Source organism: Pelodiscus sinensis, chromosome 12 (genome assembly GCF_049634645.1).
Source record: "Pelodiscus sinensis isolate JC-2024 chromosome 12, ASM4963464v1, whole genome shotgun sequence".
NCBI lineage: Eukaryota > Metazoa > Chordata > Testudines > Trionychidae > Pelodiscus > Pelodiscus sinensis.
Window position 1 is genome coordinate 24246030 of NC_134722.1, and position 13971 is coordinate 24260000.

The 13971-nt window shown below is 41.8% G+C and overlaps 1 long non-coding RNA gene across 1 annotated transcript; it reads left to right on the plus strand.

The window, feature by feature from the left end:
* Window positions 1–313: 313 nt before the first annotated feature.
* On the plus strand, window positions 314–13969 carry LOC112545476 (uncharacterized). Its single transcript, XR_012906815.1, has 4 exons — window positions 314–497; window positions 5962–6073; window positions 11824–11869; window positions 13392–13969. It is a non-coding gene; the product is annotated as an uncharacterized LOC112545476 (long non-coding RNA).
* Window positions 13970–13971: the final 2 nt, after the last annotated feature.

Consider the following 13971-nt stretch of genomic DNA (forward strand, 5'->3'; position numbering starts at 1 on the left):
CAACCCTATATATGGTGCTCCGGGGACTAAAACTGATGCACAATGTAGTAAGTTATAAAGCCTAGTCTGGGGAAGACTTCTGCAAATAGTTTAATAAACTGAAAGCTTTTCGAGTGTTTGGATTAATTTGAGGGGAGCGGGTGAATTATAAGTGAGGTATCTGAAAGACCTTATGTCTGTAACATTAAGGCATTCTAGAAGTGGCTTTAGACATCACCTTGGTGACTCACTAGAGTTCAATTATGTTTACTTCTGAGTTGGAGTATTCTAGAATGAGAATTGTCCACTGAAAGGAAAATCCATTTGCAGAACTCTTATGGTTTGGGGTCAGAAATCTACTTACAGTGAACTCCATAGGGAAGTTACTTAGGGGCCTGACATAGCTTCTGCAGAGACTCAGTGGAGCTACACTGTAGTAGATGTTACTTCAAAGTGTGTTGGTATTGTTATTGCTGAGATCTGACTCCTAATACACTGCTTAACTTTGTTCAGAAGAAGTGAGTTTAAAGCATTAGTATAAGTTTAATTAACATTAGGGGTAAAGTACTGATGTTTGTTTCTTTGCACATAACTATGGTGTAACATTTCAATTGTTTTGTCCATATTTGTCTCACTAGTGTAGATACATTATTGTGTTGTTAAAAAGGAAAACATATAGAAGTGTATACACAACCTTTCTTTCCATTTTCAAGGTATACTAAGATACAAGGAAAAGATCCAGGAGGCAATTCAGCAAGAGATCCATACTCTGAGGACTTAACAAACAAAATGTTGGTGGGAAAACAAAAAAGAATGTAAAAAACTCTCCAAATATCCAATGTGAACCGATCAGTTATTTTTTTGGGGGGGGGAGGAGTGGGGTATCTGTGTCAAATGTAGTCAGACAGGAGACAATACAAAAAAGAAAGAACTAATGAGTCTACACAGCATGAACAGGGTCAGGCCAGATGGCTACAGGAGTGTGCTTGAAGGGAGGTTTGTTAGCCCTAGATTAAGTAGATCTCGGTTCCCTGGATCAACTGGCAGGGGCTGGCCTAGGACCAGCAGGAACTTTCCAGAATCAGTCTGGACAATCAGGCAAGTTGGAATACCTGGGGCCAATTAGGAACCTTCCAAAACCAAAGGAGTCAGGTTAATCAGGAGTTAGGTTAATCAGAACACCAGGGGCCGATCAAGAACCTGTTGAGACTGGTTTAAAAGGGCTCCTCTTCTGTTAATTCAGAGGCATGTGAGGAGGAAGAAAGGAGCCAAAGATCTGAGAGTGAGCAGGGTCTGAAGCTATGTCTACACTGCTGGTTTTTTTCTGGCAGAAGATATGCAAATCACTCTCATTTGCATATCTTCTGCTGATCCTTTTTCCTCTTAAAATCAGGAATAAGGGATCTTCCGGAAAAGGCTTTATTTTCTGAAAGATCCCATCTAGACTGACGCTTTTCTCCGGCAAAGCCCCGAGCCAGAAAAAAGCGACAGCCGTGTTCATGCAAATGCCGCGGGGGATATTTAAATCCCCCGTGGCATTTGCAATTCTGACTTGTCTCATTAGCATCCCTTTTCCGGAAAAGGGTGCCAATGTAGACACAGCCGCTGAGTGAGAGGTAGGAACTGCAAATAAGGCAGAGTGCTGTGGAGGAGCAGGATAGACTGCTCAGGTACCAGAGGAAAGGTGCTGGGAGGTATCACTTCAGGAAGCAGCCCAGGGAAGTAGTTGCCAGACTGGGAGTAGAACAAACCCTGTCTGTTGTCGCTGCCTTAGGGTCCCTGGGTCAGAAGGCGGAGTAGTGAGCGAGCCCGGGTTTTCCCCAATCTTTCCGTGCCATCAGAGAAACCATCCTGGATAGGGAGACCAGGACTATAAAGGGATTTTACTCCATACTATGGACTAGCCTGTGATGAATATGGCTCAGTAGGGTGTGACCCTTGCCTCTTAAAAAAAAAAAAAAAAGAGTCTGTGTGGAAGGTCATGGCGAGCCTCTGAGGTTGAACACTATGCACCCAGAAGCACAGGACCCATGAGACATGGCCAGAGCTCTGCCATAGCAGGTTCAGATCTTAACAGCTGCTGTGTAATCGGAGTCCAAAACTGTGACAAAGGTTGTAATGAAATCCTGTTATGGTGGGTGACTGCACTGTTATCTTTCAGGCACTGCAAATATTTTGCAGCATCTGTGCAGTCATTTTAATGGCTTTGCACCATTTATGTGATGGGTCCTCACTAGTAAGACTCTTCATTCCTCTTTGATGATGTCCTGACCACATTAGTCAGCAATGTAAACCATTGTTTAACTTACAGTTTGGACTATTGTAATTCACTGTACCTGGGTCTAGACAACAAAACTATGGAAAAGGTACCTTTGGAGCACAATGTAATGTTCTGTTTCCTGAGCATAGCAAGCTTAAGGGAGTATGTTTTACTAGCTACACATCTTGTATTGTTTCCTTGTTCACTATTGGAGCCCATTCTTGCTTCTAATACTAGTTTACAAAATCCTTAATGGGATAAAATTGTGATCTCAAGCAGGGGCAGATGACCGTTTTGCGGGGCCCCGGGCAGCATAATTCCGCGCCCCCCCCCCCCTTTGCCACGGCGCATGCTCAGTGACACCATGCGCATGCGCGGCGGAGCCACGGCGCATGCACAGGGCTTTCTGAAGCGTGGGGCCCGGGGCGGCCGCCCCGTTCTCCCTGCCCTATATCCGCCCCTGATCTCAAGTATTGCCTCATCTGAAGAAATGGGCTGTGCCCACAAAAGCTCATGATACCATCTACATGTTTTGTTAGTCTCTAAGGGTACCTCTAAACTACATGCCTCTGTCGGCAGAGGCATGTAGATTTGTTTGTTCAGCAAAGGCAAGTGAAGCCACGATTTAAATGATCACGGCTTCATTTACATTTACATGGCTGCCGCGCTGAGCCGACAAACAGCTGATTAGCTGTTTGTCGGCTCAGCGCGGCAGCCATGTAAATGTAAATGAAGCCGCGATCATTTAAATCGCGGCTTCATTTGCCTTTGCTGATCTGTCTAATCTACATGCCTCTGCCGACAGAGGCATGTAGTCTAGACACAGCCAAAGATGTAGCAAGACCAGTTGTTGGCTTTTAAAGTTTTTCTTCTTCCTGTAATTGCTGTGGCACTTAGTCATCTGGTACCTTTCTGTTCTCAGAACTCTAGAGAGAGTCTCCAGGGAGTCACAGGAAATGTCTTCTTAACATGGGCCAAAGACTCAGGCCCAGTATTCTGTGTAAGCTGAGCACTTGAGATTCAAATGCTGCCTAGCTAATTAGCAGAGTGCCCACAGCTGACAGCATGTGTGTCTAATGTGGTGCACATCAGATCAAAACATAATGCACATAAAATTTATTCCACACATGGATGAAAAAAAAATTAGAAGGAGCATTGCTCAGGACCACATTCCCAGGGACATTAAGCAAAGTGCTCCCTTTATCATCTTTAGATCGCTCTGCACAGCCCACTTCTATAATAAAGTATTTCCCAATTAAGCAAAGCAAAAAAAAAAACAAACAGCAGGGTATTAAATCAGAAGCCACTGATTTAACTCAAACACCGGATGGACAGATCCCATGGTTTTTCTGCATCCATATTTTAGCATTGTGATGTATTCTAGAAATGCTGAGAGAGAGAGAGCATGTGAAGAAAAGAGATCTGAATTCACTTTGTGACATTATTTACTTGAATAAACCAAAACTGAACCAAGGAAAATATTAACTTAAAATATTAACAACAAACTGTGACCTTACTATTCTGGAAGGAATGGTCAGCAAACATCCCATCTTTTTGGCAGAAGGAGAAAGCTTGTATAATTCCAGCTGACGTTCACACCTGTGTAGCCATAGCTGAAAATAAAACAATCTTTCAACTAGAGAAGAAACAAACCGAGTGCCCTTGAATTTTCAAAGAAATATAACTCCCCCTTTAGCTCTAGGACAACATAGTCTGTTTGTTGGAAAGCATACTTAGTAGCTAGCTACAAATCTCTTCATTGTAAGACTGAATGATTGTCATGCATTTTGTTTTCTTTGTCTCAGTTGATAGTATCTGTAGTAGTATTCAGAGATAGGAAATATGGGTCTGTCACTGTACCTATCTGAAAGTAGCAATACCCTCTAGCTGCAATACTCCACTTTATGGAGTTTTATTAGTATAATGAATGAAAGCCCAGGAGCACACCCTCTAACGCCTCTCAACTTTGTATTTTAAAAGCTATCATTATTAACAAAGAAAAATAACTAGCAGCTTGTTTTATGTACCCTTTGTTAAAAGGCTCCACATATTTTTAAGGAGGGTTTAATCTACAATAATTTGTCATCAAACCTTCAGCATGAATGTAATATAATCCATATGAATGCAAAATGTTCTGCAGGACATTTGTAAACATAATGCAATCATGTGTTTGCATTTGTGACTCCCAAGTAGCTAGCAGCAGCTGTATAAACTTTTACACAGAAGATATACAGTGTGAATGAGTACAGTTGTGTATTGTTGATTATATGTGATGCTTTCATTATGCTTTCATTTTATTAACCATATATGTTCATAAAAGAACAAAAATGTATTTTGGTTGATTGTTGTTTTAAACATTTGATCCCAAAAGACACATAATGTTTTCTAAAATGCACCTGTTACTTTGCAAAAGTAACATATCTTTTCATAGCACCAAGTACGCGTGTGTACACACACATACCAGGCTGCATATATGCACTAAAAAGAACCTATTTATTTAATAAAATGGATTACTGTTTCATTATAATTGCCTTAGTTGCATGCCTTATGTTAACAACAGACCAGCTCTGAAGTCAGTGGTAAACTTCTCACTGACTTCAGTAGCCATTGGATCAGGCCCAGTGGAAGTTTGGGCTGTAAAATGACTACCTGAGTAGGCCCTATATTTACTTTGTTAATCTATTGACAGTATCCCATTGGTTTATTAATTGAAGTAGATATACATCATACTGTTTTTATTATCACTGTTGGGAAGAGACTGGGAAACCCATCTGTCAAGTCCAAAAGGTAAAAGACTATTTGCAAAATTCTGAACCATTCCGTAAGAATATGTTCTTAATGCCCTTAGAAATGTCAGTGAGATAATCTCAAGACCTCCTATTTCAACTTTATCTTGGCGCATAGGTATGCTCTGATGCCTCCTGCATTACAGGGCTTCCATCATTTCACCTTTGGGTGATGAATCCTTCTGTGATAGCCTTTAGGCTGTGGAACATGTTCTTCAACATCTGTCTTAGCTATAGCCCCGTCACATAAAAAAGACAGTTGTAACCACTTTATTATTAAGAGTTTCATGTTTTATCCATATCAGCACTCTCTGCACACGTTTGTACAGGGACTGCTGTGTTGGATATTTAGCTTTGTGTGTGTGTATGCTTTATTCTTTCTGGATTATGTTCTTGCTATTGTTACATTTTAGCTGGACAGTATCATGAATGCCTCAAACAGGAGGGAGTAAGTGAGGAGAGAGGATATATAAATACAATTATTTGCTATTTATTAATCTTTATTTGCAATGCAATAGCATTCCTGATTCTTCAGCTTCATGAATGCAGAACTAAGACAGCACTCTTGGAAATACAAGATGACTTCAGAATGTTCAGGAATTGATTGACTGCCGAAGATATGAGGAGATGGCGTCCCAACATTCAAAATAGGTGCCCATTGATTTCAATGGGAATTCATAGGCAATAACATACAATGATTGGGAACTGGTTCCTTTCAATATGCCAGACATATTACTTAAGCCTTTATGTTCCTCCAAAAATGAGTCACTTCCTACTTTTATATAGTTTGCATGTTTGCCCTACCAATAGGCTAATGGGCGCTTCCTTTTTTATCCATGTAAACTAGCCAAAAACTACTGAAGGAAGTCGACTTCAATCATTTAGACAACTTGTCCTAATAAAACATGCTCATATATTACTTCTCTTTTCTTACAGCCTGCCCTGCCTTATAAGACCTATTCAAGCATCTCAACCCGCAACTGGAACCCAAGTTTCCAGGTGTACTGCAGAGTGAAGGCATTACTCATAAACCTCATCATTTGAATATGTAAGATTAAATTAGCCACTAGAAGAAATTTCAATGTACCCCTGGGTTACAGATGGGTAGGCAGTTTTATTCCCCGCATTATTCGAATCTAGTACCTGGTTAAGTCTCATCTACTGCATTATTCATTGTCATATTTTTAAATTCTACAAACTTCCTTCAGTTTAATCTACATTTTCCATCTAACCACATCTACCGAGAGAACTAAGTACTGTACAACATTTGAACAGACATCAGTCGATACAATTTACTTCTTTTTTCTCATGACTCCATGAAGCTTTGTCTTTTTTCCTCTACCTCCTCGTCTTAAGGCAGAGTTTGGACACACTGAAACATATGCTTTCCTTAAGCCATATCAGTGGAACTTACAATATAAAAAGACAAGATATCACATAGTCATTCAGAAATATAATTTGAAAACAAAATGGATCTGAAACAAAATGACATGCTAGCTATGTACCCAAGTAATTAGTGGGCATAAGACCTTTAGATATACACCTCCAATGAATGCCAGAAGTTCACTCTGGCCAAATGTCAGTCCTTTTGTGTTTATAATGACTTTGTGGGGCTTTGTCAGTGTTCCCTCCTGCTCTTCCTTAATGCTGGATAACAGAGTTAGCTTCTAGCTGCTTTATAACTGGGCTTTATTAGTTATGACTGCTGTTATTTTTGCTGATGGTTATTCTTTTTGAGTTCTTATATTTCTGAGTGGATGTGGACCATGCATGCCTTCTCCTTCCCATTTATCTCTATACATATGTCACAAGTACAATGCTTAGCCCACAGACACTTTGCTATATTGGTCAGGAGTGCAAAATATTCTTGAACTTGTGTTTTGCTATGTGAAGGGGTGTATGCATACCCCCTTGTAAAGGGGCATGTATGTACCCCTTTCTCTCCGGTGCTTTGTCTCTATTTCAAGTTCTAGCCATCTAATCTGACAGTCTGGCAGTCTGTAAGAGTCTCAGTTTACAAGAGTCTGTATATTTGCCCCCGCCCTTGGTGGGTGGGGTAGGGAGACCCGGACCCGGCCTCTCTCACGGGTCCCAGCCCAGGGCCCTAAGGACAGGCTTTAGCCAGGTTCCTATCTGGCTGACAGGGCTTCCTGCCGCAACTTGCCAGCCCACAGGCTTCTACTGGAGAGCCCCGCCCTGGGCTACTTCCTACCCTGGATATGTCTGGAGGGTGTCGTAACCCTTCCTCAGCACCCGCAACCTGCCCCCCGCCCATGGAGTACAGTCACTCTCTCTCTCTCTCTCTCTCTCTCTCAATTGCCTGTACTTCCCTTACCTCCTCACTCCCTTGCCTCTTCCTCCCTTCAGTCCCAGTTCCCCTTTTTAAATCTCCCACCCCACTTCCTCTCTCCACCCCTCCCCATGACGTCACCTCTGTGTGCCTCCCAAGCCCCCCTTCCTCCTCTTGCATCATTCCTGGAGAGCTTGTGACGATGATGCGGCGCCTGTGACGACACCGTGGCGCCCTGGCCCAGACTGAGATGTAGTTCAGCTGTGCCATGGCGTGTGAACACACGGCACAAGTGGCGCTCCAGCTTCTGCGCTCCCCGTACCGCATGGTGGTCAGGGCGATAGTGCCCTGTCACATGCTATTTCCATTGACTTTATTTTCCTTTTCTCATTCTCAGAAATTTAGTTCAATTCAAAGCTAAATGCTAGCAATATAAAGCCATTTTTAGGTGCTATTGTAGCTTGCTGAATTTCCTGGAGGGAAATGATTTTAAAATGGCAGATAGTTGGGTAGAGTAAGAGTCAAACTTACTCTTCTACCAGCTTCTTACTCAGATTGTACATGGTGAGTAATGTCAGTCAGTCTCCATTTTTTGTTGTTGTTGTTGTTTGTTTTCTTAATGAAAATATCCACATCTCATCTTCCAGCCTACAAAAGGCCAGGAGTGAAACAAAGAAGAATCTGTGGTACTTTTCTCTTAATAGATCTCTTCTTGCATTTTCCTTTAAAATTTCTGATCCCTAACTATTGCCTCACTATACAAAAAAATAATAATGTTGAATTGGCTTGAAGAATTTGTACACCATTATTTTTAAGTGAAGGATTAACAAGGGCTGTACAGCAGACTAGGACAGAGATTGCGGCCAGCCCCTGCATGTCTATTTCGCACCCAATCTTTCCCCTTTTCCAGCCCCAAACACAGTGGAAGTTTGTTTATTGGGAGACCAAGGGAGCATACGAACTCTGCAGAGCTGGTAGTCCTGTTGGGGTAGTCTGAGCAAAGAGTAGGAGGAGGAACTCAGGCCATAAGCTATGACTCCTCTTTTCTAACCAGCTCTTCTCATTTATCACAAGCTGCACTCTCTTTATGGGTGGGCCAGTAGCATTATTCCCCAAGGCATTTGGGAGGGTGGTGTCTTTCTGAGAGAATGATCTTTTCACCATTTCTCACCATCCAGAGGTAGGGCAAATCCACATTATTCTGGACATACAGCTGTAATTTAATTCCAAAGTGTAACCTCCAATTGGAAAAGTCAGGAGTTAAAACTATGACTTGTATCTGGACATAGAATATTTCTGAAAGAAATTATGTCAGTGGCAGAGCTGAGGGAATTTGTTCACTTAGAAGTATTCTGTGTGAAAAGGCTGAGGAAAAAGTCTGGGGAGAGGATGATTAAAGATATTTGGTTTTATTATGGTCACTAGTTGAAGCTTGATTACCAGCAAATAGCTTTACACATATAATAGATGCACTAACAGAATTCTGAATACTGATCCATAGTCACATGCTTTATAATAGTATCATCATGTGTTCACTATAATTTCTTACCAGAGCACATTGGAGATTGCTAGTTCTAAAGTCACTGAGCTACATAACAGTGACTTCCTAATGTTTTTTTTACCGATCTTTATGTGGTTTTTATGTGATTTTGCATTTACACACACAAAAATTCCCAAAACTAATAATATTACAATGCAAAAATTTAAAATAGCATAGTAAGAATTCACTAATAGTTGGCTCCGTGGAAAAAAAAGGAAAGGATTCTTGTTATGCCCATTCAGGGTCCCTCTTGCATTCTCTCTAGCTCAGCAGTATTCCTGGCCAAATCATCCAGTTGCTTCTTGCTCATCCACTCCCTGCTTCTCCCCTCATGACTGCGCGCTCTCTGTTCAGGATCTGGCAAACTCTTCAAAGGCAAAATTGATAGTGCACAGCAGGAGCTCTCCACCTGCACTTCCCCTCCCACTCAGTGTAGCCTGTCCTCCTTTCCTTTGTTTCTAATGCTATTTCTCAGCTGTCTGCTTTCCTCCTCCAATTCCTTCATCTATTTTCATGAACCCGTCCCCATCTGCTTCCAGCCCTCCTTAGTTCTTTTGCTCTCCTTCCTCTCTGTCTCTCTCCTCCTGATACTTTCCTTCCACATTTAAGCATGCTGTTGTTTCCCCTATGCTAAAGAAACATTCTATAGACTACTTCTCTTTCTCTTCCTCACTCATCCTGTCTCCCACCTTTTCTTCATTTCTATTCTTCATGAACATGCCATTCACTTCCAGTGCTTTGATTTTTTTCTCCTAGTCCCTCTCCAATCTGACATCTGCCTCCACGTTATACTAAAACTGCTTTCACTGTAGTTGCTGATCATCTCTTCCTGGCTAAAATCCAGGGGCCCATTCTCTACTTTAATTTTTGATCTCTCCGGTGCCTCCAATACTGTGGACTTCCCTTCCTTCCTTTTTTCTGCTTCTTTCTCTTCCACTTCCAGGACACCATTCTTCTTGGTGCTTGTCCTGCCTCGTGCATCTCCTTTTTTGGCTTTTGGTGTTTGTTCTTCCTTTTCGTTTTCTCTTTTTTGGGGCCCTCTCATTTTATTTTTTTCTACACTCACATCCTAGCTCAACATCTCTATTCTCATGACTCAGTTGTCAACTAGGTAGAAACTACTCATGTGCAATCTAACCCAGATCTTTCCCCTGCTATGTAGGCATAGGAATGACTAGACCCGCAGTTTCCTCACATTAAACAAGATTAAAAAGCAATAATCTCATCTTTCCTTTTTAATCCTTTTTCAGCTGGCATTCCTTCATATCTGTAAGTGGGTTCCTCAGTTGTTCCCCCTTTCTTTACGGGCTCACCAGATTCTGGTGGCCAATCGACCATCCATTCATATTCAGTTTGTCTAGCTCTCCCAACACAGTCACTCTTGGGTGTCCTTTGGTCCAAACAGTTGTCACCCTTTATTTTCCTCCTTTGGATGTTCTCCAGGAGCTAGGGGGACCTGGGCCTGCCATCTCTCGTGGGTTCCAGCCCAGGGCCCTAAGGACCAGTAACGTCATGATCTGGTCCAGCTGGTGGGGCTCCTGCCAAACACACCAGCCCATGGGCTATAAGCAGTAAGCCCTGGCCTGGGCTACTTCCTACCCCCACAGGTCTTGCTCAGGCATTCTTGGCTTGTTCCTCTGCTCTGCATGCCTCCTTCCTCGCTGCCCTTCCCCTGACGCTCTTCCTTCCCTCTTTTATAGTACCTGTCGTGTCGCTCACGCTCCCTGCCCCTCCCTTTGATGTCCTTCCTCTCCCTTGTCACCCTTAGCCCCCCCCACCTCTGCCATGCCTGCACACCCTCCCCCAACCGTTGCGTCAGGACGCCCTCCCGCCTCCCTGCTCCCCAGTGACACCGTGGCTCAGTTGGGCCGCAGAGTGAGAACAAGAGGTGCAGGTGGAGGGCTGTGCGCTGGGCTCCCCATGTAACACAGGGATCAGGCAGCCTGAGTGCAGGGCAAGCTCGTGCCATCAGAGTGGGACGTAGCTGGCCCATCACAATGTCATATATTAATTCCATCCTCCATGTCATCTAAGCTAGTAAACCTGATGTCATCTTCCTTTTGTTTTCACATAACAGCTTTCAAGTCTTATTGCTCTACTTGAGCATCATCAGAATCTACTCCTTCCTCTCTCTACCTGCCACTAAACTTTAATCCATTACTTTTGTTTATTTTTTGCCTAAACTACCTTCTCCATCACTTACCTCTCAAATCCATTCAACATATTGCTATCACACCCTTTCTTGTCCAAATTTTTTAATGGGAAAAAAACCCATTTGTGTTATGGAAAAATGACTCCAATCTCTGTACTGGGACCCACAGAAAGCCATTTTTGACAAGGCTGCTTACTCAAGGACTTAACTTTCTGATTCTAGGGCTCTTTTATGCTTTCTTCTTTGAAGGGGATGATGGCCCAGATGTTTCAAATAAGTTAGGTGGACAGGAATGAGATAAAATGTGTGCCTGATTTGCATATATGGTTATTTGGAAAGCATGTGCATTTACTTGAGGTTTGTGTGAAGTCACTGTAATTTCATGTATGTAATGAGCTGGCTTTTAGCTCAGAGAGTAGAGGCTCCTATAGTCAGCTCCCGAGGTCCCGGGTTTAAATCCGCCTTGGTGGTGGTTACAGGGGGGGCTCGTCCGGGATCTCAACTGGGTGTCGGAAGCTCGGGACGCGCTTCCTCACCTAGGAGAATTATGTAACCCACACACCTAGTGTGGTTACTGAGTACTGCAAGTGGCACCTAGACCACTGCAACAGTTAAGATCAAAAGGCCTCTACAGCATGGGCTGGGAGCCCATGGGCTTTTAGCTCAGAGGGTAGAGGCTCCTCTAGTCAGCTCTCGAGATCCCAGGTTCAAATCTGCCTTGGTGGTGGTTTCATGCTCACATATTGTACATAAGAAATTGCCTAGTTTATTTCAACTGTTCAGTGGCTCTTCATAGAATTCAATTCCTGTTCTTAGTTTCATCATCCCTGTCCATACTCCTGTGAAGCCGAGTTCCATAAAAGTAAGTCCTACTACTCTATAATCACATAGGGTTCTTCCTAGATGTTGAATATCAGGTATTCATCACAGTGTGCACATAACAGAATTCCCTTGGCCTTTGATTTATTCAGACAAGTAGTATCAAATAGTTATGTTACTTATTTCAATAAAAAAGTACAGAACATTTCTCAGACTATATAAACTGAGTAAAAAGTAAACTAGGGACAAAATGCATATTAGAATGCACTTGTACTACTTGCACTGGCCTCAGTATAGGAATCTCAGTTTAAGTATGTTCATAGCTATATTCCCATAATATTGTAGTACCTAATTAATATGGTGCTTCTTTGAGACAAGAGGACCCGTGAATCATTCTCATTATATATGTCATGCTATGGCAAGAAAAGGGACTCGAGTGCATCAGTGATTCTGTTTGAGGTCAGGGAACAAATGACGTATCAATCATGATTTTCCCCTTATCTGACTGTCTCAACTTGGTGGCTTTGTTGTGGCTCGTTGGCCAAATAGGTAGATGCAATTACTTGGCTTTACTACCACAGAAAAGAAGATGCAATTACTTTACAGCTCACATCATTCAGGGATCCAAATTCTGGTGTGAGCAAATGATAGAAAAGGCAAAATGGTGAGAGTTTTAAACCAGCTTTTCTCTCATGGGACAGGAAGGCTTGTGGGATAGCTTGGACCTATGAGTTCACAGATATTAGGTACATAGAGTGAAATCCTTGGGATGTGGGAAAATGCATTGTAGGATATCTACCCACACTGAGCTATGGGATTAGATGTACCAGTTACAATGGCATGAGACTATGTGGTCCTCATAAGAAAATATCCATGAGACTAATGAGCTACAGTACCTAAAGGCTATGTCTACACAGCAGTGTTATTTCAGAACATCAGTTATTCCGAAATAATGTAGAGCATGTCTACACCACAAAATAAATTCGAAATAATGGGAGTCTTACTCTGACTTTTGTAAACCTCATTTAATGAGGAGTAAGGGAAGTCAGGGGAAGAGTGCTATATTTTGAAATAACTGCTGTGTAGACAGTGCCAGAAGTTGAAAGAATCTATTCTGACTTAAGTTACGCAATTAGCATAGCTCAAATTGTGTAGCTTATTTCAAATTTAGCTATGCTGTGTTGACATGGCCAAACTGTGTATGGATGCATAGTTAAGATTCATCTATTGTTAACCACGTGTTGTGTGAGCTGTCATTTTAGACAACTGAGTCTGTCACCATTTAACAACATGGGTTAAAGCAGTGGTTCTTAACCTTACTGCAGCCTGCACCCCTTTGATTCTCAAAATGTGATCTCACACCCCTTATTAAAAATCATTGAAGTAGGTCAGTTCTTTAAACCTAAGATATATCATAAAAATCTGTCCTGTTTCACACCCCCAGAAAGGGCATCTCGCACCCCCAGGAAGTGCGTGCACCCCAGGTTAAAAACCACTGGTTTAAAGGATTGTTTTGTGTACATAACCTCTCTTTTCTAAAAGAATCATGTTTCTCTGTCTCCTAGCCTTCCTCATCTCCCATTTCCACATACCTGGATATTTGAGACTACTTTTTTGGCCTGCTGGACAATATGCTGCTATGATGAAAATCAAAAGTAAAAAAGAAAAATTGAGAGCAGAAGAACTTTCAAATGAGTTGGCTTTATGAGCACATTGCAAACCCATGTGTCTGAGAGAATAACTTGGGGCATGTATTTTCATCTCTTGTATAAACTAGTGAATGATATTGCTGCTTTTATATCATTGAAAAATAAAACATCTTAGTGCTAAGAAACAATTTGAGAAAAGATTAATTTCAAGGAGCACCCAGGACAAATTTTGAGAAAGGTGTTCAGAATTGTTTCGAGTTGAAAGTAAAATTTGTTTGGTATGCTCATTTCGAGGAAGAATAACTTAAAATTAAGAGTAAGAGGGTGTTTTAAAGAAGAAAATAGGTGAATGAATATTTGATTCTTCTGTTAATGTTCACAATAAAACTGAAAGCATTATTTATATTTCCTATGCAGCTTTCATCATTGAAAGGACTTTGCAAAGCCAAAATGACACATTTAAAAATCTCTTCGGAGAGTTTCTAGCTTTCAGGTC